The sequence below is a fragment of the Gopherus evgoodei genome, chromosome 1 (genome assembly GCF_007399415.2).
Source record: "Gopherus evgoodei ecotype Sinaloan lineage chromosome 1, rGopEvg1_v1.p, whole genome shotgun sequence".
Lineage (NCBI taxonomy): Eukaryota > Metazoa > Chordata > Testudines > Testudinidae > Gopherus > Gopherus evgoodei.
The window spans coordinates 127,541,317-127,566,639 of record NC_044322.1 but is presented as its reverse complement, the minus strand read 5'-3'; positions in this window follow the sequence as shown (position 1 = coordinate 127,566,639).

Genomic DNA, 25,323 nt, shown 5'->3' with positions numbered 1-25,323 from the left:
TGACAGTAGAGGAAAGGTGAGATTCAGCACTTGTCTACAAAAATAATTATTTTGTGGGAAGCTAGGGTTTGAATCTACCCCACACTAGCCTGCCATGGAGAAACTGTCCATGTCAATACTGCTCACATGCATGAACATTTCCTTAGTGCTTTTTGATCTAGTCTTCTTAGAAACAGGACTAAATCAAAGTGCCTTAATGAACTGTTCATCTCTGATTCCCTCTGCATTCAAGTGAGGCAGCTTCCTCTTCCATCCTGACTAGGCCCAACAGCAGGGTCACTGAAAGCAAAGGAGAGACATTCTCCTTGATAACAAGTCCAGGTGCCCAGACATGTACCTGGCAAGGCCTGCATCAGCTCAAAATTGCAATTGCAAGGAAAGTCTGCTCAGCCACAGGCTGCAACATGCTCAGTGTGGACAGAATCTAAGGCCATGTCTACATCTAAAATTTTGCAGCGCTGGTTGTTACAGCTGTATTAGTACAGCTGTATAGGGCCAGCGCTGCAGAGTGGCCACACTTACAGCAACCAGCGCTGCAAGTGGTGTTAGATGTGGCCACACTGCAGCGCTGTTGGGCGGCTTCAAGGGGGGTTCCGGGAACACGAGAGCAAACCGGGAAAGGAGACCAGCTTCGCCGCGGTTTGCTCTCGCGTTCCCGGAGCCACCCAGCAAACCGCAGGGAAGGAGACCTGCTTGCTCGGGGTTCCGGGAACGAGAGAGCAAACCGGGAAAGGAGACCCGCTTCGCCGCGGTTTGCTCTCGCGTTCCCGGAGCCACCCAGCAAACTGCAGGGAAGGAGACCTGCTTGCTCGGGGTTCCAGGAACGAGAGAGCAAACCGGGAAAGGAGACCAGCTTGATTACCAGAGGCTTCCTCCTTCCACGGAGGTCAAGAAAAGCGCTGGTAAGTGTCTACATTGGATTACCAGCGCTGGATCACCAGCGCTGGATCCTCTACACCCGAGACAAAACGGGAGTACGGCCACGCTGCAAACAGGGAGTTGCAGCGCTGGTGATGCCCTGCAGATGTGTACACCTTCAAAGTTGCAGCGCTGTAACTCCCTCACCAGCGCTGCAACTTTCTGATGTAGACAAGCCCTTAGGGGAATTTAGCAGCTAATATCTAAGAAGTCTCTACTGAGCATGAGCAAATTGCAATTATTGAAAGGTTTATAACATGGCTATATCAGGGTGGATTTTCATACAGGTAGCAAAAGGCAATGAATTAGAGTTTATAAGTAGAGTTGAATAAAGATTTCAGTGAAAAATCCAAATTTGACAACACCAAAATGTTTTGCAAATGCTTGTTTTTGCCAAATTGTTTTCATTAAGTAAAAAAACAAAAACAAAAACAAAAATTCTGAAAAATCAAAACATTTTGTTTTAGTACTTTCTAAATGAACATTTTTTGTTCAAAATGACTGTTTCAAACTTTCATTGACTTTTTTAAATGTCAATTAAACCTTTTAAAAATGGTCAAAATAATAATAAAGTTTTGTCTCAATGTAATATTTCATTTGACACAATTATTTTTGGGTTGACCTGAAACCATTTTTTAACCTTTCAGAATTCCTAGAGAACTGAAAAATCCATTATTCTCACAGCTCTATTTACAAGCAATATTATCAATAATTCTCTGGGTTTTTTTTTCAAAAGAGAGGCATTATGTTTATTATATTAAATTAATCTGATTTGTTTGAACTCAATGTCAGAAAAACCTTTCAAATGTAGTAACAAGGGCAAAAGACACCTGGACCCAAAAATAAATGTTACTATGTCTTCCCACTGCTTCTTTCTCATCTTCCGCTACGCACACTTCAATATGGTAGTGGAAAAGTACAGTTTTATGTGTTCCAAAATTAGCTTCACTTAAGGAGAGGGGCTAGAGAGGTTTACGCTCTACAATATTAGCAATTTTCCATCATGTCACATCGGTATCATGTCACATTACCATTTCTAATGTTAATAGAAGACAAAAGCCTCATCCTATTAGTGACTTTCAGATCATATTAATGGATGCCAGTTAATTCAACATGCTGCAAGACTAATAAAACATGATGGGAAGTTGCTGTTTTGGTAAGACTTTCATATCATATTAGTCCAAGAATGGCAGTACTACTTGTTCTGTTGACAATCAACACTGTCAGTGGGTATTAGACACTATTGCACATTTCTATTAGAGCAAAGAGAATCTAAAAATAATAAAAATAAAAAATTTGGCTGGCAAGCAAGCATTCCCTTTTGCTCTCATGTTCTCAATACTCACGAGTGTAAAAAATCTGGTGTTACTTCCAAGTACCAACCTCAACATTTTAATTATATAAAACAGTGTTGTTCCTTTGCGAACTCTCTTCACCAGTTAAGAAAATCTCAGCCCCTATTCTAATTAGCTCATTTATTTAGAGTTTCTCTATTAATAGCAGATATACAAAAAGGCTTCTGCTCTCAGGTGACTCACGGGCACCTGTGAAAGGAACAGCATTGATAGGATGGAACTAACGTTTTGAGAATTCTCAGCTTGCATTTCTAAATCTGTGTGTTTTCATAACACCTATAAATGGATATCCCCAAGGTTCTCCATAGTTTTACTCTGGGATATAAATTATTTTGCCTTTGCAGGTTCCAATTCATTATTATTTATACTTGTTTCCTGAGATCTTGTACATAGGCATTTGGGGGCCTGGTGCACTTACCACTGAATGCAATGAACTCTCTCCCATTGATTTCTTTGAGAGTTGGATAGGGTTATTAATGCCTGACCCTACTGGAATTGATGTGACATCCTACCGTAACTGGAATACTGTTTCCAGACGTGCTGGTGTCCACAATTCAAGAAGGATGTTGATAGATTGGAGAGAGTTCAGAGAAGACCCACTGTCTTCTTGGAAAACATGCTCAAAAAGCTCAATCTCTTTAATTTAACAAAGAGAAAGTTAGGGAGCGACTTGATTACCATTAAGTACCTTCATGGGGAAAAGAAATTTCCCAATAGAGGGCTCTCCAGGCTAGCATACAACACAGTCCAATGGCTGGAAGTTGAAGGTAAAAAAATCAGACTAAAAATAAGGTGGCCATTTTTACAGTGAGAATAATTATTAATTGGTCCAATTTACCAAGCATTGTGGTGCATTCTCTGCCACTGCAAATTTTAAAATCCAGATTGGATGTTTTTCTAAAAGATGTGCTCTAGTTCAAATAGGAATTAATTCAAAGAAGTTCTATGACCTGTATGATACAGGAGGTCAGACTACATGGACGCAATGGTCCATTGTGGCTTTACCATCTATAAATCTGCCTGCTGACAAGAGGGGGAATAATAAGTTCAGCTGAATATATTTGAGGAACAGCATGATTTAAAAAAATACATTACAAATACTTTTTCCCCATTATTAATGCAGCTGTACATCTCTCTCATCTCAGGCAGTTGCTGGCTGCCTTCTTAATGTTAAGAAATGTTGGCTAATTCTCTAAAGTTCAATGCTAATAAAACTGAGCAATTGGTTGTTTAATTTCTTGCCATGATTTCTGCCCATGTGATAATGTTATGAAGTTTATTGCTATAGTCATATAATCATGGAGTGATTCTTGATACTTAGCTTTCTTTTTAGGCTGCCAATGAGAAGCTGCCATTGTATTTTCTTTGGAACCGTGAATATTTTTCACAGATGCTATTGCTGCAGGATAGTACAACCATGATACATTCTTTTATCTCCTTGATGGATTTTTTTTGCAATTCTTCATTTGGTGATTTGGTATGTTCTTCCTCAAACATTTGCTCCTTGCTGGGATGTGCATCAGTACATGGACATCCTACCACATTACCCCTCTGGTGAATTGAAGATGCTGAATTGAAATTCAATAAAATTGTTGATTGACTTTGGACTTCTTCTACTTGTACATCTTTTTCTTCCTTCCATTCACACATTCATTGTAAGAAGAAGAAAAAAACAAACAAAACAAAGATTTTCTCACAAGTCACCATAATCCCTATGGATTTGCTTCATGTCATTCCAAAGGGAGAATAAGATACACATTAAAAAGTAACTTCCAACAGTCTTTACAAACAGCATCTTGTAGCTCTAAATTGTATCAATATTTTGTTTGTTGCAGTTAATAAGATGGGATGGATATTTTATAGTTAAATGAGACATTTTACTAATAATGTTCATGAAGACCTTTGTAATAGCACCCAAATATAAGCAGAATACAAGCAGAACCTGGTTCATGGTTGCAAATAGTGAAATATTTAAGAATAAAGAGTAAGATGCTCTAGCAAATCCATATGACAATGACATTAACATAAATCTTACTTGAAATAATATTCATAGCCATTTAGAGAATTGCATCAGCCATTCACAGTGTTGTGTGGATGTCTATTTCCCATCACCTGCCACCAAAAAAAAAAGAGCTGGAAACTGTGATGCTACTTTAATGCTGTGTTTAATAGATGCTTTCTGACTTCCATAATATGATTCCATAATATGATTCCATAATATGATGACAGTATTGGCAGCAGAGGTGAGGGAGGAATAATTGTTGCTAAGAGGAAAGTATCCGAAATTGTGCTGAAAACTAGAGGGATTTGCACTAAAATATTGAAATCACAGGCAGTGCTGCCTCTGGAAGGGGCAGCGCAAGAAACGGTGCAACTAACAGGAATATCAGCTTAATGGAAGCACTGCTACTCCAAATGATAGTACATTATTCAGTGGGCTAATTGACTTTGGACATTGTTGTGATACCTCAGACTGTAAGCTCTCTGGGGGCAGAGACCAAGCCTTTATTTGTGTTGTACAGTGTCTAGCACAATCTGGAAGTAGGCCAATTTACCAAATGCTTGACCTCCTCTGACAAGAAACATAAATCTTTTACTACCCTTTACCTGCTAGTAGTAAGCATTTTTAATGCCATGGGTCAAAAAGAACCTATCTTGATTCCAAGAATATTTCAGATAAATTACAAGCAGTTTCTCGATAGACTTTCCATCAGTCCCTGTGGCAATGCTATTAAAAAGCCATTCTGATATATGACTGTATCAATAAATGGAAATATAAATGGAAATATATGATCATTCATAGGCTTTTGGATAAGTCTAGAAAGGTCTTAAAGCTCTTTTAACCTGCAAATGTGATTAGCAAGACACTGGAGAGTGTAAACTATAAGCTAGCAGATAGCATGCTACAAAGACTCTTCAAATTGTATGAGGGTAATTTTGCACATCACTATGTCTCACTAATGAAATGTGCCACATGTTGAAACAGAACAGGGTTTCTTTCAGCACTTTAGCCTTGCAACGTGCATGGCCTGTCAGGTCATCTGAGTCATAGTGGGGTCGAAATGTACTGACATCATGAAGGAATAAAAAAATTATTAGCACAAGACATGTCAAAAGATAAAGATGTCTGCAGTTGAGAGGAAGTTTTGGGGATCTGAGGGCTGGATTCTTATTTCAGTTCTCTTGTTTAACATGAATGTAACTCTATCAACTGCCATGACTTCCTCCTGGTGTAAGAGAGAAGAATCAGGCTCCTTGAGTTGATTTCATGAATAAACAGTTTCCAGATAAAAATGAAAGAAAAGCTGTTTGGTTTTTTTTGTTTTTTTTCCTTTTGGTTTTAAAGAGACTGGTAGTTACTGCTGAAGGGTTCTCGCCAATTTAAACCTGGCAGGCAAAAGAAATGCACCTATAGACTTTAAGAATTGTAAGAAACAAATGGTACTCCAGCAGCATTTTTTGTTAATGCAGAAAACATCTGACATATGCAGTAGAGAGTAAGGATGCACAGCAAAGCCACGTAAGCCATTGGTTGTGTTAGTCTTCATTTAATTGTCTTAATATTCCTTTGCCTTTTGAGTAGTTTAGTAATACTGCTGATGTTTGCCACTCTGAAGATCAGCAAATACTGCATATTCTTATGCACCCTGATAACAAGACTGTTGGTATGCAAGCACTCATATTTAGTAAACACTTAGAAGGTGGGATGGCTGGAAAAAAAGGCACTCTATACACAAGAATTGTATTATCTGTAGGATCAGATATGGCAGATCCTGCTTCGGCTTCTGGGGACAGGCAGGACTGGAGTAAAGAAGGCATCAGCTCTATAGTATAGTGCCTAGGGCCCCAGCTCCCAAAGCCACATTATAATGTCAAAATCTCAGCCCTCAAGGTTGCATAGAAAAGCTTGAGGATATGACCTGAGCATAACCAATTGCTATGAGGTTTGCATGTAACAGCTTCCCCCAAAGGGAGGGAAAGCACACTCTATAGCCAAAGAGAAAACTGTCTGGCCTCATACCCACCAAGAGATGAGGCCTGTACCCTGTGATGCTCTGGTGGTGCCATTCTGCTATGGCTGTACCTCTACAGGTGCCAATCTGTTGTTGTTCGGGGAAGAGAGTGGACACTACCTCTAGCCTCACCCCCTTTGATGGAGTAATAGCTCTGAGGGTGTGCCTTAGGCTCAAGATTCAACCTGGAGTTGTTCAAATTCTTAACACATTCATCAGCATTTCCTTTTCGTACTAACATGGCATCATCCCATTAGCATATCCATTCCCATATGTAGATCACATCATCTCACTGTCACAACCAATCTCAGACTGGTTATTTGGTGCTTATCACTGCACAGAATGAGAATGGAAAAGAAATTGAGGAGGTCAACAAATATATTTTATCTGGATCAGCAGCTGAGCAGAGACAACTCATTTGTAGGGGAATGCAGTAGGAGTAGAATGTCGGGGTGGACAAGTTTCAACAAAATAAAGACTTCTCTAATTAATGATGAACTGCCCATGAAGAAAAGGAAAGAACTGTTTAACTCCACTGTTCTGCCAGCAATGATATATGGAGCAGAAAGCTGGTCAGCGATGAAAGTGGAGGAAGAAAAATTTGCTGTCACCCAGAGAGCAATGGAAAGGTGAATGTGCAAGATATCCCTCCATGATCACATACCGAATGAGATCAGAAGGCGTACAGAGGTGACTGATGTAGTGCAGGCAATGTACGATGCAAAGCAAAGATGGGCAGGTCATGTAGTCCGCAGGGAAGACAATAGGTGGACATCAGTGACCGGATCCCCAGAGACCACAAGTGACCACTGGGCAGACCGAAAATGCGCTGGGATGATCCCATGACAAAATTCTTTGTCCAGAAATTGAAAAAACTTGCTTGCAACAAAATAGAACGGTGTGGCGTTGACTTGCGTTCATGGAGGGACGGACGAGGAAAAACCAGGCAAAGGTGAAAGGTAATCATTGCACATGTTTTTATTTAGGGCTATTTGGGGAGTGGGTCTCATGCTCCTAGTCGATTTAAAAAAAAACATGCTTAATTCATGCAAAAGCTCAATAGCTATGGTATGAAGCATTTTTCTTGAAGTAACCTCAAAATTCCAGTATTTGGAATGAGCAAAACAGGTACTGAGTATGTGATTAAAAAAAAGTGACTAGATTTATATTGTGAATTGTTTCTGTAAATATGAAAGGCAGAACTAGCTAAAGAGTGTGAGAAAATAAGACATTTAAAACCTGTTTCAGTTTCTACAGATCAACTATGCTGCAAATTGATATTTGATACAAATTATCTGTACTCGTGATTTGGCAATCAATATTGTTGAAGCAGGCCTCTTTCACTGAACATTACTTAATTGCTTCAGTGCATGTGTTGCAACATCATCTAAGTGGTAAGAACTCTGCAACCTCAGTAAGTCTTGGATAAGAAAGAGGAATGATTGCTTTTTGGATAAAAAACTGGACTGTGGTGCAGAAGATCTGTATGTAGCTTTTGCCTCCACCACATAATTCTTCTGTGGCATTTTGCAAATAATCTTAACCTTTCTGTGCCTCTGTTCCCCATGTGTAAAGTGGGGGAAATAATGCCTCAGTATGGTTCTTATCACCATAGAAGTGCCTAGATAGATTAGATAGAATTACCCACAAAGCACAGAGGGTCAAATTTTCTGTTGGTGTAGCTTCATTGACTCTCAAAATTCACATTCCCATACATTTTAATGCAGTATTGATAAAGGATTGTGAGGTAAAATTGAGGTGATTTTGGAAAAGCAATATCACACAGTCTAATTTGTCAATTATTTATTGCAATGGGATATATTTGACAGCAAGGCTAGGATGGTATTGGATTAATACAAGGAGCAGGTGAATCCCACACACTGAATTATTTTTCATCATGCATTTTACTGGAATTCATACCAAAGCCATCACAGTGGTAATCCGTAACACACAATGTACTGTGGGTGCTGTCCGTGCCACCGAGGCTGTGTTGATAGCTTGCAACATGAGCCTTCAGCGTTCACTCACTCTGCTAGAGTGAAAATGAGAAGTGTGGGGTGAATACTAATAGGTTCTATCAGGTCTCTATCAGGACGATTGTTTGTCTGTCCAAATGTAGTGGCTTCTCATTTATCCTTGCTATCACCACCTATTCATCTTCTTCTGCTCTCTGAAGGTGAAATCCTTGATTCTCCTTCATCAGAGCTGACAGCAACACCAAAGCTTTCTCCGTGGTAGGACAAAACTCTCCTTTCTAAAGTATTAAGAGATTGCCTCCTTGGAGGAAAAAACAAACTAAAACAAACCTTGCATATTTTACTGACTCATTGTCCAGTGCCATCAGCTAACATACAGTATTTCTGAAGATAAGGAATTTAATCTTTTTATTGTTAGTATCTGTTAGTAAGAACTAACACTTTCAGTCTTTTCTTTCTGTGTATTAAATTCATTTATATATAGCTATTCTTTAGAATCTTTAGTATATCAATAAAGAGCTGTGACAGGGTCAGGCCGGATGGCTACAAGAGAGTGGTTGAAGGTCGATACATTAGCTCCAGGTTAAGCAGGTTCCTTTTCCCTGGGGAAGATAACAGAGACTATTCCAGAACACTCGGGAACTTTCTAGAACTAATTAAGGAAGGCAAACTAATTAGGACACCTGTAGCCAATTGTGAAGTTACTAGAATTAAGGCTAATCGGGACACCTGGTATAAAAAGGCTTTTACTCCAGTTAGTGAGATGTGCTTAAGGAGCTGGGAGTGAGAGGACGTGCTGCTGGAGGACTGAGTAGTACAAGCGTTAACAGACATTAGGAGGAAGGTCCTGTGGTGAGGACAAAGAAGGTGTTGGGAGGAGGCCATGGGGAAGTAGCCCAGGGAATTATAGTTGTCGTGTAGCTGTTCCAGAAGGAATCCACAGGGCCCTGGGCTGGAACCCAGGGTAGAGGGTGGGCCCGGGTTGCCCCCCAAACCTCCCAACTCCTGATCCAACACAGGAAGATCTCTGAGGCTAGCAAAATCCACCAATAAGCACAGGACCTACAAAGGTAGAGGAGGAACTTTATCACAGAGCATATTGAATTCTAATGTCCTTGGCAGTTAAGTTACCTTACATCGTCCTAACTCTGTAGTGTAGACCAGACCTGAATTTTTAGGTGTGAGTTTTCAATCCCTTCCTCCCAAATACTTCCTAGGAATTCCACTTCACAAGTATTGCTCCAAAAGATCATTGTGTCTTCTACATTGTCCAACATAGTTTTTTAAATTTCACAATGCTTCCCAGAGATTGCAGTAATCCTATCTTTCTCCTAAAGAAGTTCCATACAATACCACAATAATATATAAATATTTACATTTTTAAAACAAGGAACTCCTAAACTTTTTAAACTTAATTCGGTAAAGTTTAATTTAATTCAATAAGATTTGTCCATGACGTTGCAAGAAATTATCATAACTATCACAATCACTCATCAGGTTTTTATGTTGCTCTCAAAAGCAATGCTAATAAGCAATATGGCACTCAATTGTTACTCATGGCCACTGGGCACTTACACATGTGATTACTCCCACTGAATATTTGTGTAATTAAATATTCAGTGATGTGAGTAAAATTACACAATTGTGCCTCAAAATTCTTACAGTGATGCCAGTCACTTATGATTGGGACATCTGTTTTGTGCTTCTACTTGCTTTGTGTTTCTCTGGTGATGCAAAATAGCTGAAAACCCGATTTTATTACCTGGTTAAAGTAGTTTCACAGCTGTTTTTCCTCATCAAGGATGTACATACCCACAGCTGACTGGAAAATGAGATTTACTTCTAAGGCAAAAAATGACAAAAAGAACAAAAATTGTTTTGATTGAAAATTTTCCACAGAAAATTTCAACTTTTCATGAAAACCTAAAAATTGAATGTTCCCATCAGGAAAATCTAAATGAAATATTTTGCTTGTTTGTGTTGACCCAGACTGAAATATATTTGGATGTCAAACTAATTGAAACCAGAGTTGATAAGGGGATGGAAATTCCATTTCATTAATGATTTCAATATTTAAAATTTTGATGATATTTCAATTTGGAATGAAACCCAAATTCTCAGCAAAAGAGCAAGTGGATTGAAAAATTTCATTTCAACAAAACTGAAATGATTACAAAATATGTAATATAAATATGTAACAACTACAATAGATAATACAATACCACATAATGCAATATGAATATAATATATAATATAATACAAACATATGTAATAAAACCAAAAAAGAAGCAATAAATTGTTTCAAAATGAAAAAAAAAATTCATTCTAAAAATATTAAAATACAATGGGATGAGACAGGAAGTTTCAACATCAGAACATTTCCTACCACCATTTTTTCTCCAAAATGAAATTTCAACTAAATGGACATGATTTTGCAAAATTTTTAGACTTTGATAGGGCTACATTTTCCGGCTGAAAGTGGTTCCGTCCAAGTTTTCCCAACCAACTCTAATTTAAATGTTTCATTCTGGCTCAGTTGGACATTAATCTGTGTCCTAAGCTGTCACAATGACTGATGGATGTTTGAGTTCTGGCACCTCAAGCCCCCATTCTCCTGTATCATCCAGACTCTCTGGACAGAATATTGTTGCGTTGCAATACGAGAGTCAGATAGTGTGACAATTTGGGGTATTCGTGTTAACAGTTTATGAATTCTTGTTGATATTGGGGTCACTTTACACCTAACTGTATCAGACTGCAGACTCCATTTGGATTTGGGGTACTTTACCTTCCCTGTTGTCCTGTTACCTCCATGTTGGACTGGAATTACAAAGGTTGGTAGCAAAGGTGTAACAACAGAGGATCATTGACTTAAGTTCTGTCCTATTGAATGGAATTGCTCTAAACGATAGGCTGGCTTCTGTCCAGGGGAACTAGGAGAGTTTGTCTAGCAACACAAAGGATTTGGGATCACCCGAAGAGGTTGATCCCAGAGTCACCTGACCATGGGACTGAAAGGTGATAAAAGGATGCATGGGAAATCCCCATCTCTGCCTGATGGGAAGACAGATTGAAATCTGGGTCTCTTACCTTTCAGGTGCATGTTCTAACTACTGGGCTATGAAATTCTCAGTTGGGTAGAGACCTCTCCCTGTGCCTCCTGTTGAAGATGTTCCACTTTGGATAAATACTTAAATATTCACTGGGCCAAAGAGAGGATGTGAAAGAAAACAAATCTACAGCCTGGTGATTAGTGCACTCACCTGGTAGATGGAAAAGCAGGGTCCAGTACCCCTACCCAGAGGTCCTGTTTTGCAGTATATAAATCCCTTTATGGATCGGGGTCTCACTATCTGGCAATTGTAACTAGCATCCAGGTTCAATATTCCTTTTCTTAATTTTATCTCATGGCTTTTAGTTACACCTCAATGTACTACACACACTAACCAATTTTTCTCCCTCTTTGGAATCAGATTATTATCGTTTCACCCCTGGGTCCTCACTTAGCTCAACAAATTATATTTAGGCTGAGATTCTCAAAGAAGCTTATGACATTTAGGTGTTCAAATCCCATTGATTTTCTGAAGTTCAATAGGATTTGGGTATCTAATTTCTTGGCCTCCCAGACTTAGCTGTTTTCTCACAAAACAATCTTTCCAGCACTGCTAATCAATATTGAAGTTTTTTCTCTGGATTTCTGATTATCTTTTTAGTAATGCAGTGCTCTGATCTGAAGATAGCATTCCATGTGCACATGCATCAGAATCATATGGAGAATGACTATTATCTCCCTGAGTATGGGTGGCATGCACTCACCAGATTTGCACTGGATGCTTTTAGATGACATGTCTAATTGGCTGTATACTGTCATACCTCAGGGCTCATTTAGAATTACTCCTGCACAGGTTTCTCTCCCAGTGAATAGATATGTTTTGGATTATTTTTTCCGCAAATGGATTCATTTGTACTTTTCCAACTTGAATCTCATTTTTTAAAATTTTCTCTTCTCTCTCTAGGGTCATTTTCTTATTTCCCTCTGATGTTTGCAGCTTCTTCTCTATTTAGTTTGTTGCATACTTTATTAATATCTTGGCTTCTTTCTCTTCCACATCTTTGATGAAGGTATTAAAGAAAAATCAGTCTTAATTCCAGTCCCTGCAGTACACTTCGATGTACCCCCTAACTCAAAAGATTAGTATTTGACATTTTTTTGTTTATAGCCTGATAGCCAGGTTCAGTCTGTTACAGCATTCCTGTCTGAGCCAATTTTAAATAACTTTTCTCTTAAGCTTTTGCGATACCCAGTCTTAAATGCTTTACTAAAATTAACATACAGTGCATCTACTGCATTCCATTCATCCATTCATTTTGTAATTCTAGTTACAAAAACAATTAGGCTAGTCTGGCAGGTTTCATTGTTTATATACTCATGCTGACTGTTATTCATGGCTCTATCACCATCTAGGTTCTTTGGGCCAGATTGTGCAGCTTTTATTCACGCTGGTGAGCACCTATTCAAAGAGTAGTCCCACTGATTTCAAGTGGATGCCCTTAAGCAATTTCTTGACCAAGACACCAGCACAGGTCTAACAAAAAAAAGACTATAGAGGCAGTGGGGGATGGTATGTGTCGCCCTTCTCCTGCTCCTGTTGCATCCATCACTTCCACCAGCCTGCCCAGCCCTTGCATCTTCTCATACATGGATCTTGGGTCTGTAGAGCACCCTTATCTGAGTCTGGAGCTCACAATGCTGCGCAGATGTCTGAGTCCCCTTCCATGCAGATCTAGAAAAGGGGGTGTGGTTGATCCAAGCCCTTTTTTGTGTGGTGCCAAGCCAATTAGCTCTGCAGGTTTAAGCCTGCTAATAAAAATACAGCTGTGTTTGCATTCTCATGATGAATCTGTCAGAACAAAGAAAACCTCTTTTATAATTGTGTTGACTTTTATGGAGACAAGAAATGCAAGCAGCTTGTTTTGTGTTCTAAGTGATCTGACATTCATCAGTTACCAGTGACTTTATCTTATTTTTTGAACTGCATGTTCCACCAACCATGTTTCATGGTTTAACAGTCAGGATAAGGGAGTCTAATTTTCAGGAACAAAAAATACTGCATTGCACTACAGTGTATCAGCATTCCAGAAAGACTGGCCCTAAAAAAGTGCACTAACAAACAAAGAACCAAATAACCCCTTGTAACGTGCTTGGATGCTCTGCAAGAACAAGGCCCACACACACTGTGAGTTATTTGGCTTTAATGAAGGTAAAGTGACACATTTGCAACGGGGACCCTGAGCGTTGCTGTCACTTTGGTGGGGAACCCAGCACAGAAGCTCAGCTCAGCCTGGGTCGGAGTCCAAAGGCGGGACCGGGAGCATATAGCTATATATACATATGCAACAAGGGACTTTTCACAAGCTATGCCCGCCCTTTGGCCTAAGGCCATACAAACTGGTTTCAGCCAGTTAAAAGCAAGTTATAACTGGCATGCCATGTCCTACAATGACCGGCCACTTAGCAAGCAGGGTTTTTCCACAAGGCCGCCGAGAAAGTGGAGATACCCTAGCTAGGCCATGACACAGTCTTCCGCAGTCCCCTACATTTCCCCCCTTGCCTTTTTGAGTGACGCCAGTGACCATGACCCAAGGGCTGGGAGAAGGTTCTTAAAATTAAAGGTGTGATTAAAAAATACGCATAGCAAACAGCAGCAGGATTTTTAATAACCTGTAAATTTTATTTAACTGAGCTAAAATAATTGACATAAAAACAGCATTTTTTTTAATGAGTACAAGCCCCCCCTACTTAGGAATGAGTGCACAAACAAAAGAATGAAATTCTGTTTGTTTGCTAACTAAGGGATTGGGGCACTGACTATAAATTAGTTAGGTATATTAGGTGATTTAATTTTTTAGATGTTTTGGTGAATAATTTAGTTTTATATGCATTTTTTTTTATGGAACTATTAGGATTTGGTATGTGGGAGCCCACACCCCCCCCCAACTGGTCCAAATGCTTGGAAGGAGCACTGTGAATAATTACACTTTTACCCAAAAAGTGTCCAAGTATGTTTTTATGACTACAGATTAGAGGGTACTTTTGATGTGTTTGTAAGGGCAGTGGGCCAAGTTTGGTACTCAAGATCGCTCCGAATGGCCATTAGCTGGTCATTCAGGAAATTTTGAATTTTTAAAAGTATTAGATTTTATTGCAATGCTTTTTTGGCCTTAGTGATATGTAATACCATTTCTTTTTGGTGTAATATAATATACCTGTTATTTAAAATTTAATTAGAGAGAGCAATACATGCTGAAGGATTTATTTAGAACACAGGGCGCAGCCTATAGAATTTAATTAATACCACATTTTTAAGCATGGGTTTTACAAATTTTTTTTTTTTTTGCCAGTGTATAATTTTTTATTTTTTTACCAGGGTTAGTTTTTAATGTTTTTTTTAGTTAGGAATTTTTGGACTTTGGCAATGTCAGTAGAGTGAGTGGTTTTGTTTGTTTGTTTGTTTGGAAACAGTTGTGGTTCAGCATTTTACAGGGGAGAGGTTACTAGCATATTATCCTGTAATGGTTTTGCTGCTGTTAGAACAATGCAAAGGCTCAGTAGATCTGTCAGTGGACAAGGGAGAGGTTACTAGCACTTTATTTTGTTTTTGTTTTTTTGCTGTTCAAAAGGCACAGTGGAGCCGGAAGGAGAAATAGGCTAATTATTAGTAGGAGAATCCTCCCGAGGGGGAGGGGTCTTTGGGTAGCGCTTTGTAACCCGTGAGAAAAGGAACCTAACACATTTCATTAGTGCCTGGCAGTGTTTTGCAGATTTTATAACTGCTTGGGCACATTTACATACCCCCGCTATTTTTTTTTGGTTATTAGCTAAGTTTTAGCTGTGAGCAGTGTTTTTGAGTGGAGCCAGTGTTTTATTTTAGCTTGCTTGCTATATTTTTTTTTTAGTTAATTTATTTTGTTTTGTTTTGTTTTTTTGGCTTTTTATTTATAAAGGGAATTTTATTTTTTATTTATATATATATATATTTTTAATAATGAACATATAAACATTGCTATTATACAGTACATTAGTTTTATTGTTTAATGTATGCCATATATATTTTTTTATTAAAAATAACTATTAGAGAACTTTGGAGCAACAAGCCAGGACAAGCACACCCACTTTGCGAAGTTCATTTAATTTAATTTTTTTTGCTTGATTTTAAACTAGACCATTTTATAGAAACACTAAACACAACAATGCCAGCCACAAGACAGACACCACAAGACAAAACATAAAACATAATTTCTAACATAAGACCCGTTTATTTGTTTGCTGACACTAAACAAAAAGAGAATTACACAGAGAACAGAGGAAATTACAATTTTATTCAGGTTTTTTTTTTATTTTATTATATTGATTGCTATAGGGGATGGGACAGAAGGATTTCAATTCGACCCCAGAGCTTCCTCGCATGCATGGCTTCCATTTCAAGAAATTACGAACGAGAGGTTCAGTTTCGCCCACACTTTTAACACCCAAATGTATACAAAGCAAAAAAACAGTAACAGGTTAAACAAAACAAAACCAGATAGTATTTTTTTATTTTATTAGGGCTTACCTTATTGGAGCACAAACCCCAGGTGCTGCGGGGAAGTGAGGAACAGGGGTTAAGCACCCCAATGGTGCCGCTCCTAGTTTGCCGCAGCCGTCCGGAGTTCAATGTCCGAGCTAGGAGAGTCCCATCTGGAGTCCCTAAAAACTGTTACCAAAATATTGGGTCTGCCTAGCTAAAAGCCAGTTAACAGCCTGACAGGGATAAGGGGAAAAAAACGCAGAGGAAAACAGGTAGTGTAAAAGTTCAGGCTGCTGTGTTCATGAGCAGCACTCACCCCCCCACCACCACCTACTGGCCGCTTGTAATCTATTGGGGGGGTCAGTCAGCTTTCACAATCCCCCTTTTCGGTGATAATTTTCCAGGGCCCACTGTAAGCAGAGCACCTCCTTATTTTGGGCCCAGAGGGCAGTTAGGGAGAGCCACCCGAACTCCCCCATCGCTCACCATTCCGTGCCAGAATGCCAGTTCACCTGCACCCGCTGTAAGGCCTCCGTTAGCTGTGAGGGAGTCACTCCGGCCACCTGTCAGAATTCCGGCCACTCGGCAGGGGCAGTCCACCCTGCCAAAACCCGCGCTACCGGCCCCCAGCGTTCCTTCTGGGGCCACCTGGGTATGCGCTGTAGGGACAGCAGCGGCTCCCCTGCTTCCCCTACCTTCGGCCAAAACGGCATCGTCTTCCAGAGCACCCTGCTCGCTGCGCCAAATGTAAAGAGCTTAAATGCTCTGCAAAAACAAAGCCCACACACACTGTAAATTATTTAGCTTTAATAAAAGTAAAATAACACATTTACAACAAAAACCCTAGGCGTTGCTGTCACTTTAGCAAAAAACCCAGCACCAAAGCTCAGCTCGGCCTAAATCAAAATTCAAAAGCAAAACCAAAAGCATACAGCTATATATACATAATACAAAAGCAACTTATACATATGCAACAAAAAACTTTTCACAAGCTATGCCCGCCCTTTAGCGTAAGGCCATACAAACTAGTTTCAACCAATTAAAAGCAAATTATAACTGGCATGCCATGTCCTACAATAACCAGCCACTTAGCAAGCAAAAGCTTTCCACAAAGCCGCCAAAAAAGCAAAAATACCCTAGCTAGGCCGTAACACAGTCTTCCGCAGTCCCCTACACCACTTCATCCCTCCTAATCTGCAGGAATAGGCCTCCTTTCTTCTGCACTCTGGTGCCAAGATTCCTCTCCTTGCAACCTGGAGAGTGGCAGTTTTATTGGACTGTTAGAACTGGAACTGAAAAATACTGGATACCAGCAATGACATTCATTTTTTTTCTTAGCATGGCAAAGTGTTTTGCTAGATAGAATTCTTTTCAGTTCCTGGAGTGAGGCTGATGGTAAAAAACATGGAGAATGCTGGGAACATTTCCAAAAAAGTCAATTCATCCTATAGTGAGTGATTCAATGCCTTTAACAACTGTTCTGAGGATATTTGAGGTACTGACTTAACCCTTAAAATTAAGTAAGAACATTTAATTTGCACTTTTTAGAGAGTCTGTTTACTGAAGGTAGAAGATGAAAGGTAGACAGTTAAAGGGTGACATATCTCATAAATGTGTTGTACAATTTCCTTTCATTGTTCTTGCATCATATATGTTGAGAAACACCACTACTACTTTTCTATGAATGTGTGTAATGGGGACAGCTAGAGGGAGTGTCTTTGTTTAATAGAGCTTGGAAAATAATAAAGCCATTTTTTTTCAAAACTGGGTGCCAAAGATTAGTCTATTAAATACATATTTAAGCACCTAAGACTCATTTTAACCGTGTAAATATATATGCAAGAGCCAAATGTAGGCACCCAACTATGAATTTTTTGACCCAAACTAAAAATGTCCCATGACTTGCATTTATCCATTGCATGAATCACAATGAGATGATACAGCACTGATCATCACACCAGTTTAAATATAACTATAACCCGGCCAAAAGAGCTTACATTAACAGAAAAATGTAAGAACATAAGAACGGCCATATTGGGTCAAACGAAGCTCCATCTAGCCCAGTATCCTGTGTTCTGACAGTGGTCAGTGCCAGGTACCCCAGAGGGAATGAAACAGAATAGGTAATCATCAAGTGACCCTTTCCCTGTCCCTCAACCCCTGCTTCTGGCAAATAGAGTCTAGGGACTCCATCCCTTCCTATCCTGGCTAATAGCCATTGATGAATTTGGGCAGCATCTCCAAAACACTAGCACAAGGAATGGACTCTGATTGCCAATCTTAAAAATAACATTAGAGCAATTGCAGTATTTCATTTCACAGCTAGAGACAGGAGTTTGACCAAATGAACATTTATGTACACACCCTATACACTATTGTAATATTTTTTGTACCAGGCATGTTTTGTAAGGTATAACTTGAAAATGCATAATTTGCTGGTCAGTATCATCCTGATAAAATATTTATGACAACATTCTCTGAAGTTATAAGGTTTCCCTGTATGACATTCTTAACACATGTTCCAAACCCTACAGCCCTGCCCAAACTGAGGTTTTAAAACAGGGCTTTCCTAAACAAAGGAATGTGTGCTCTGCTTAATTTGCATATAATCAGTAAACAGAGTCCTCAAGCAGGAAGAGAAACACAGAAAACCTAAATCGGTGAGGAAAAAGCCATCTGGGAACATCCTTCCACGTATACTCTTTCCTCCTAGTGTCCAGCTAGAAACGTTTTTCAAGAGAGCAACTGAAGCTATGAAAATGAGGAACAAACACCCTAAGAGACCCCTCTCTGTTCCATCACATTCACTGCACCTGCAGTGAAAAAGGAAGCATTTGCTGAACTCTGGGAGAGGGGTCCTGACCTACAGGGTTTGGCAAGTCAGGCAGCAGGAAGCACATGGTGAGAAGCTTTGCTAAAATCAGATAAAGTTTAAGTTTGATGTCAGTAAATGTCTTATCTTTACTTTTCTTGTAACCATTTCTGACTTTTATAAATCATTATTTGTATTCACTCAAAATCTCTTTGTAGTTAATATACTTGTTTTACTGTTTCATCTAATCCAGTATGTTTAAATTTAAGTCTCTGAATAACTATTTGAGATGATAATCTGGCAAATTATTACCTTTAAGGAATAACAGATTTAAACTGTTGTACGGTCCAGCAAATGGCTGGGAATTACAGGACATATGTTTCTAGGAGGAAAACTGGGACTGGGGGTGTGTGGGGGATCACCATGCAGTACGTCCAAGGCTAGTGAGAGCCAGAGTGTAACCCTAGCGTGGCTGGCAGACTGCAGTTACACACAGACACTTGGGGTGTGGCTTGCATGCTAGAAGGCTGTTTGTAAGTGACCTAAGTGGGAGCTACTTCAGCAAGGCTTTGTAAGGCATCCAAGTTTTCAGGGCAGGGATAACACAGCTGCTCACTAATCTGGACTGTAACCTGGTATGTCACAGGGAGTAATGGAGATTAAAACTTCCTTAGTGGATATTCCTTATGTAAATCATGGAACTATAAAGACATTTTAAAGTATTGCCATATTTAAAATGGTACTTCAATTGCATGCAGATAAGCAACTTAGAAATATTACAGAAAGACCAACTTACTGTGTAAAAAAGAGTGAAAATTCTGTGGCAGTGACTAAGGTTTTCAGACTAACCCTTTTTTTGGTTTGCTGGCAAATCTGGAAAAAAATATTTCAAGTTGAACCAAAAATGAGAATTAAAAAAATGAAAATTGAAAAGTTTAAAAAAAATCATTTGGGGCTCTACAAAACATTCTGTTTTACCTGAAATATAACATTTTGTTTTGATATTGAGAGGGTTTTTTAGCCATTTTTTTAAAAAATTGAAGGAAATTTTGAAAAGCAATGTCTCACTAACAAAATGAAAATGTTTAAACTTTCTGGGTTTTTTTTCATCTTTTTTTTGTTTTTACAACATGAATAATCTAGTGAAAGCAACACAAATTCATAACATATAAATATCACTGAATCTTTATTTCTGCCAGATCACTTTAGCAACAAACACAATACTTGTGCTTATCTTTAACATGAGTAATTCCATCCCAATTCAGCTAAATAGTTAAGCATGTGTTAAATCCTGCTGAAGTTATTAAAGTCAATGGAGCTCACAAACTTGCTTAAAGTTAAGTATGCTTCACCTCTTTGCTATATCATGGCCATGGAGAATCCAAGTCTGCACAGAGTTCCATGGCTTCAATTCCCCTTAGTTTCAGTGAGACTGGATGATGATCAGTATCTTAGGGGGTTGATGAGTACCTTGCAGATCCAGATCTACCAAGTCTCGTTCAAGGGGCAGGAAACTCCCTTAAAGTGAATTTAAAAAATGATGGTCCTCTTTAAAAAAGCATCCCTCTATTGTTGTGAAATATTTTACTATTTGTTTCAATGAGGCAATGAAGCCTCCGCCATATATACACACCCAATCGTACATGTGAATATAATCTCCTTCATTCAAAGTGTCACAGCTGAAAGCTCAGTTGACTCATTATTTTAAAACAAATGTTTTTTATTGGAGTATGCATGAAAGTGAAAGAAAATGGTAACTTTTTTCCATAACCAAATACAAAACATTTATAGCACATCAGGGAGGTGTTGAATATTCAACCAGGCACAGAGACAGCGTTTAACGAACAATGGGTTTGATTTTACCCTGAGTTGAATCCAGAGGTGCAAGCTGTTGGGACCCAAGCTTCAGGTACCTGACAGATGTAAGTCTGTTTGAAATGCCAATGCCTGCTGTCACAGAGCCAGCCAGCATATTCCCAAAGTGGGCAAGGCTTCAGTGAGAAAGTGCAGAGGCAAACATTTGGGAGATGTAATAACTCCATGATGCTGGGGACTCAGCAGTTTTTCTATGAAATCCTAAATAGCTTTAAAGCTGCCTTCCACCTGCAAAGCCTCTGAAACAAAGATGGCAATAGCCACCCCACATCTGGCACATCAGCCCACATCTGGCACAATCAAAAGAGGTCCAACCCCAGAGGTTTGAACCTGGAATAATTAAATAATCAAAACACTGCTGGTGAAGACTGTTTTCGATGTATTATATGAACCATGAGCATCTGTTTAAGATCTGTGTATTCATTTCTATAATGAACACTTGTCTGCCCAGGCCAATTTTCACCAACATGAATAAACGGCTACTGATACAGGTATGCCTAAAAGCCACTGCTCCATTTTTAGTTGTTATAGTATGCCACTAATAACAGGAATTTAGAGGAATGACAATGATATGCTCTTATCATTAGGTTTTTCAATTTCATATTCACCTGAAAACCTTGCTGTGGAATTGTTTTGCAACTTATTCACTTAGTTTAATAAATCCTCACTTTGATCCGAAGTTGAGAGCTCGTAATTTGTTTGACCTTTGTTAAAGCTCTCCCTCCCATTACAAGGTAAAGATGATGAGAAAGAAAGTAATGATCCAGACTGTCATTCTGCCAAAGAGAAAAGAAAGAAATCAGATCAAAAGTTGCTCAGGCGTTAAAGGTTCTAAAGCTTTTATTGTCATTCATTTATACTTACCAAACAATTTAAAGTAGTTTGACATGACCTGGGCATTTGTTCTTTGCAAACTCTGAACACATTAACAAGGTTTGTTTACAAGCTTGAGTGGCTTTGAAGAACATATTTCGTATCTGGAAGTAGAAATTATTTAAGAATTTAATTTTAATTTATTCTTGGCCACAGTTTACTCTTGTTTTGTTCTCTCATACCTATCCACGAGTAATGTGCACTGGGACTGTTCGAACACATCACATGTGATAGACCTTTCAACACTAATAGTATGGCAATAATTGTGACTATTTCATCTTAATACTATGAGCCCTCATAAGTTTAGCCACTCTTTATTATCTTCCTCTTCATTTGAAGGATCCCTCTAATTCATTGTACAATAAATCCTTCTAAAGCTCCAAAGAAACTGTATAGTTGATTTTGGCTCAGCAATTTGACAGAAATAAGCTTTTAACTACATTCAGGATACCTGGATGCCTGCATCACTCACAAAAATACATCTACATTGTGTAACAGGATATCTCACAGATGACTTCAGGGAACTCAGAAGTATGCTAAAAAAGAAGAATGTCTAAGCGATCTTCTCAGTGATCCTTCTTGTCCTACGAGCAAAGGAAGACAGAAGGCCAAAGATTCTGGAAGTGAATTGTTGGCTAAGTAAGTCATGTGGTGCGGAGGGTATTGGTTTTGTGGAACATTGGTCCACCCTCTATGGAGAGAGGGCACTGCGCAGGTTAGATGGCCTCCACCTTAATAAAAAGGGAAACCAGTCTATTTAGGGATTGTCTGGCTAGTGAGGAGGGTGTGTTTAAACCAGGGATTCAAAACCTTTGGCACACCCTGGCTGGCCGGGCCAGTTTGTTACCTGCCGCATCCACCGGTTCAGCCAATCGTGGCTCCCACTGGCCATGTTTTGCCGCTCCAGGCCAATGGGGGCTGTGGGAAGTGGCAGCCAGCACATCTCTTGGCCTGTGTCGCTTCCTGCAGCCCCCATTGGCCTGGGATGGTGAACCGTGGCCAGTGGGAGCCGCAATCGACAGAATCTGTGGATGCAACAGGTAAATAAACTGGCCTGGCCTGCCAGGGTGCTTACCCTAGTGGGCCGCATGCCAAAGGTTGCCGATCCCTGTGTTAAACTAATAACAGGGAGAGGGGGTAAAAAGAGGGAAGATATGAGCAATCCTTTGGCACAAATCTGAAATGTTGGGAACAAAAATAATCAAGGAAACAAAGGACAGGAAGAGAAGAAATTCTTTAATTGCCTATACACCAGTACTAGGAACCTGAGTAAACAAGAGGAATTGGAATTGCTCATTTATGAGCATAAATTTGATCTTCTTGGTATTAGTGAAAACTGGTGGGGTGATTTGCACAATAAGAATGTTAAAATCAATAGTTCTAACCTATTTAGGAAGCATCAAGTGGACAAAAGAGGAGGAATTGCACTCTCTGCTAAAATGACATTACCTGTTTGCAAGTCACTTGCAACTCAGAAGAAAATTATCTTGAATGTTCATGGATCAATGTCCACAAAGACAAAGCACAAGATGGGGTATTTGTTGATGTTTGCTACAGACCACTAAACCATATCAAGGAACAGGGTGACTGTGTCCTTACGCACCTATCTATAATGTATGGGGTTCGGGAAATTGAGAGAACATAGCTAACATAAATCTGAGTGACGCAGGCTGGAGAGCTCAAGCTTCCAGTATTAAAACATCCCTGAAACTTCTAAACACTTTAGATAAAAATTTCTTAACTCAAAATTATTACATCTCACATAGGAGAATTCTATACAAACTTCATCTTGATGAATAAAGAGGAATTCATCACAGAACTAAACATTAATTGTACCTAAGCTACAAGTGATCATGACTTGATCACATCTGCAATATGAATAATGTCCAGACCAGCGATATATACATTTGTGATTTAAAAGTCTCAATTTTACAAAGCAGAAAACAATTATGAGCTAAATTATCTGGGAGGAAGAATTGAATCAGACAAATATGAATGATGATTGGGAATTGTTTAAGAACACTTCACTAGCTGTCCAAAAATCCATGATCCAACAACAAGGCAATACTTGTTAAAAAAACAACAAACAACCTGGTTTAGAGGAAAAGTGAAGACAGAATTAATAATAATCATAATTAATAAAAAATAGTAAACAATATTAAATGTAAGAAAAGTAAAGTTGACAGTAATGAATATAAATCAAAACTAGGAATTATAGAAAATAGATAATGGAAGCAAAGGGACAGACGAATAATTTTATGGCCAGACAATAAGAAGGAGTTTCTTAAGTATATTAGGAATACAAAGAATCCTAACAATAGTATTGGCCCATTATTATGAAAATGGTAGAATTATCAATAATAATGCATAAAAGGCAGTAGTGTTTGATAAATATTTCTGTTCTCTATTTGGGGAAAAATAGATGTGGTCAATCTTTCCATTCTACTATTATCTCTGGAGGATGTTAAACAGAAACTACTAAATGCAGACATTTTTAAATCAGCAGATGCAGATAACTGGGAGTTTTAAAAGAGCTGGCTAAGAAGCTCAGGGGATCATTAATGTTAATATTCAACAGTCTTGGAACACTGGAAAAATTACAGAAGACTGAAAGAAAGTCAATGTTGTGACAATAAATAAAAAGAATAAACAGATTGACCTGGTAATCAGAAGCCTGACAAACTGAAATTGATCCCAGGTAAGATAATGTAGCTGATATGTAACTCAATTAATAAAGAATTAATGGAGAGTAACATAATTAATGACAATCAACCTAGGATTATTGAAAATAAATGCTGCCAAACTAACTTGATATATTTTTAATGACATTCCAAGTGTGGCTGTTATAGAGAAATGGTGTTTAAGTAAAAGATTTCTGTGAGACGTTTAACTTTGTACCACACAAAATATAATGGTATAAAAAACACAGCACACGTTAAATGGATTAAAAGTTGGCTAATGGATAGGTTTCGTTCTGTTGTTTTTTAATCCTTCTTCCTCTGAAACATATGGGATGGCTATGGCTGGAGATGAAACATAAGGGCAGGGCTCTAAGGTGTTACCAAGCATTCTCTCTCAGGTGCTTGGCAGGCTGGTTCTTGCTTACATGTTCAGGGTCCAGCTGATTGCCATATGTGAAACTGGAAAGGAATTTCCCCCAAGGACAGTTTGCAATGACCATGGAGGTTTTCACCTCCCTTTACAGCCTGTGGTGTGGGTCACTTGCCAGGATTATCTGGATATACCTCTATTAATTATTTCCCTGCCATTGCAGGAGCTTCAGGCACTGGTGCACCTTGGTCCCTCGTATTCTTTGCATGACCTGAAGAAGAGCTCTGTGTAAGCTCAAAAGCTTGTCTCTCTCACCAACAGAAGTTGGCCCAATGAAAGATAATTATCTCACCCACCTTGTGGGACATAATAGTCTAGTGTCCTCTAGGCAGTAATACTTTGTTCTAATTTTCTTTGTTGGGTTTAATGTGTGGGTGCTGGGTGGTGTTGGTAGCCTGGTATATACAGGACGTCAGACTTGGTGGTGCCTTCTGGCCTTAAACTGCATAATTCTGACTAAAAATATACATGGGGAATTATCATTGAGTGGGTGTGTTTCTAGTGGGGTGCTCAGGGATAAGTTTTTGGCCCTACTCTATTTAACATTTTTATCAATGACTTGGAAGAAAATATAAAATCTGTGATAAAGTTTGCAGCTGTCACAAAAAATTGAGGGAGCGATAAATAATGAACAGCACAGGTAACTAGTATAGAGCAATCTGGATCACTTGGTAAGATGAGAGCAAGCAAAAAGTATGTGTTTTAATACAGCTAAATGTAAATGTATACATCTAGGAACAAAGAATGTAGGCAACACTTACAGGATGGGGGACTCTGTCAACGGAAGCAGTGATTCTGAAAAAGATTCAGGGATGGGAGGGT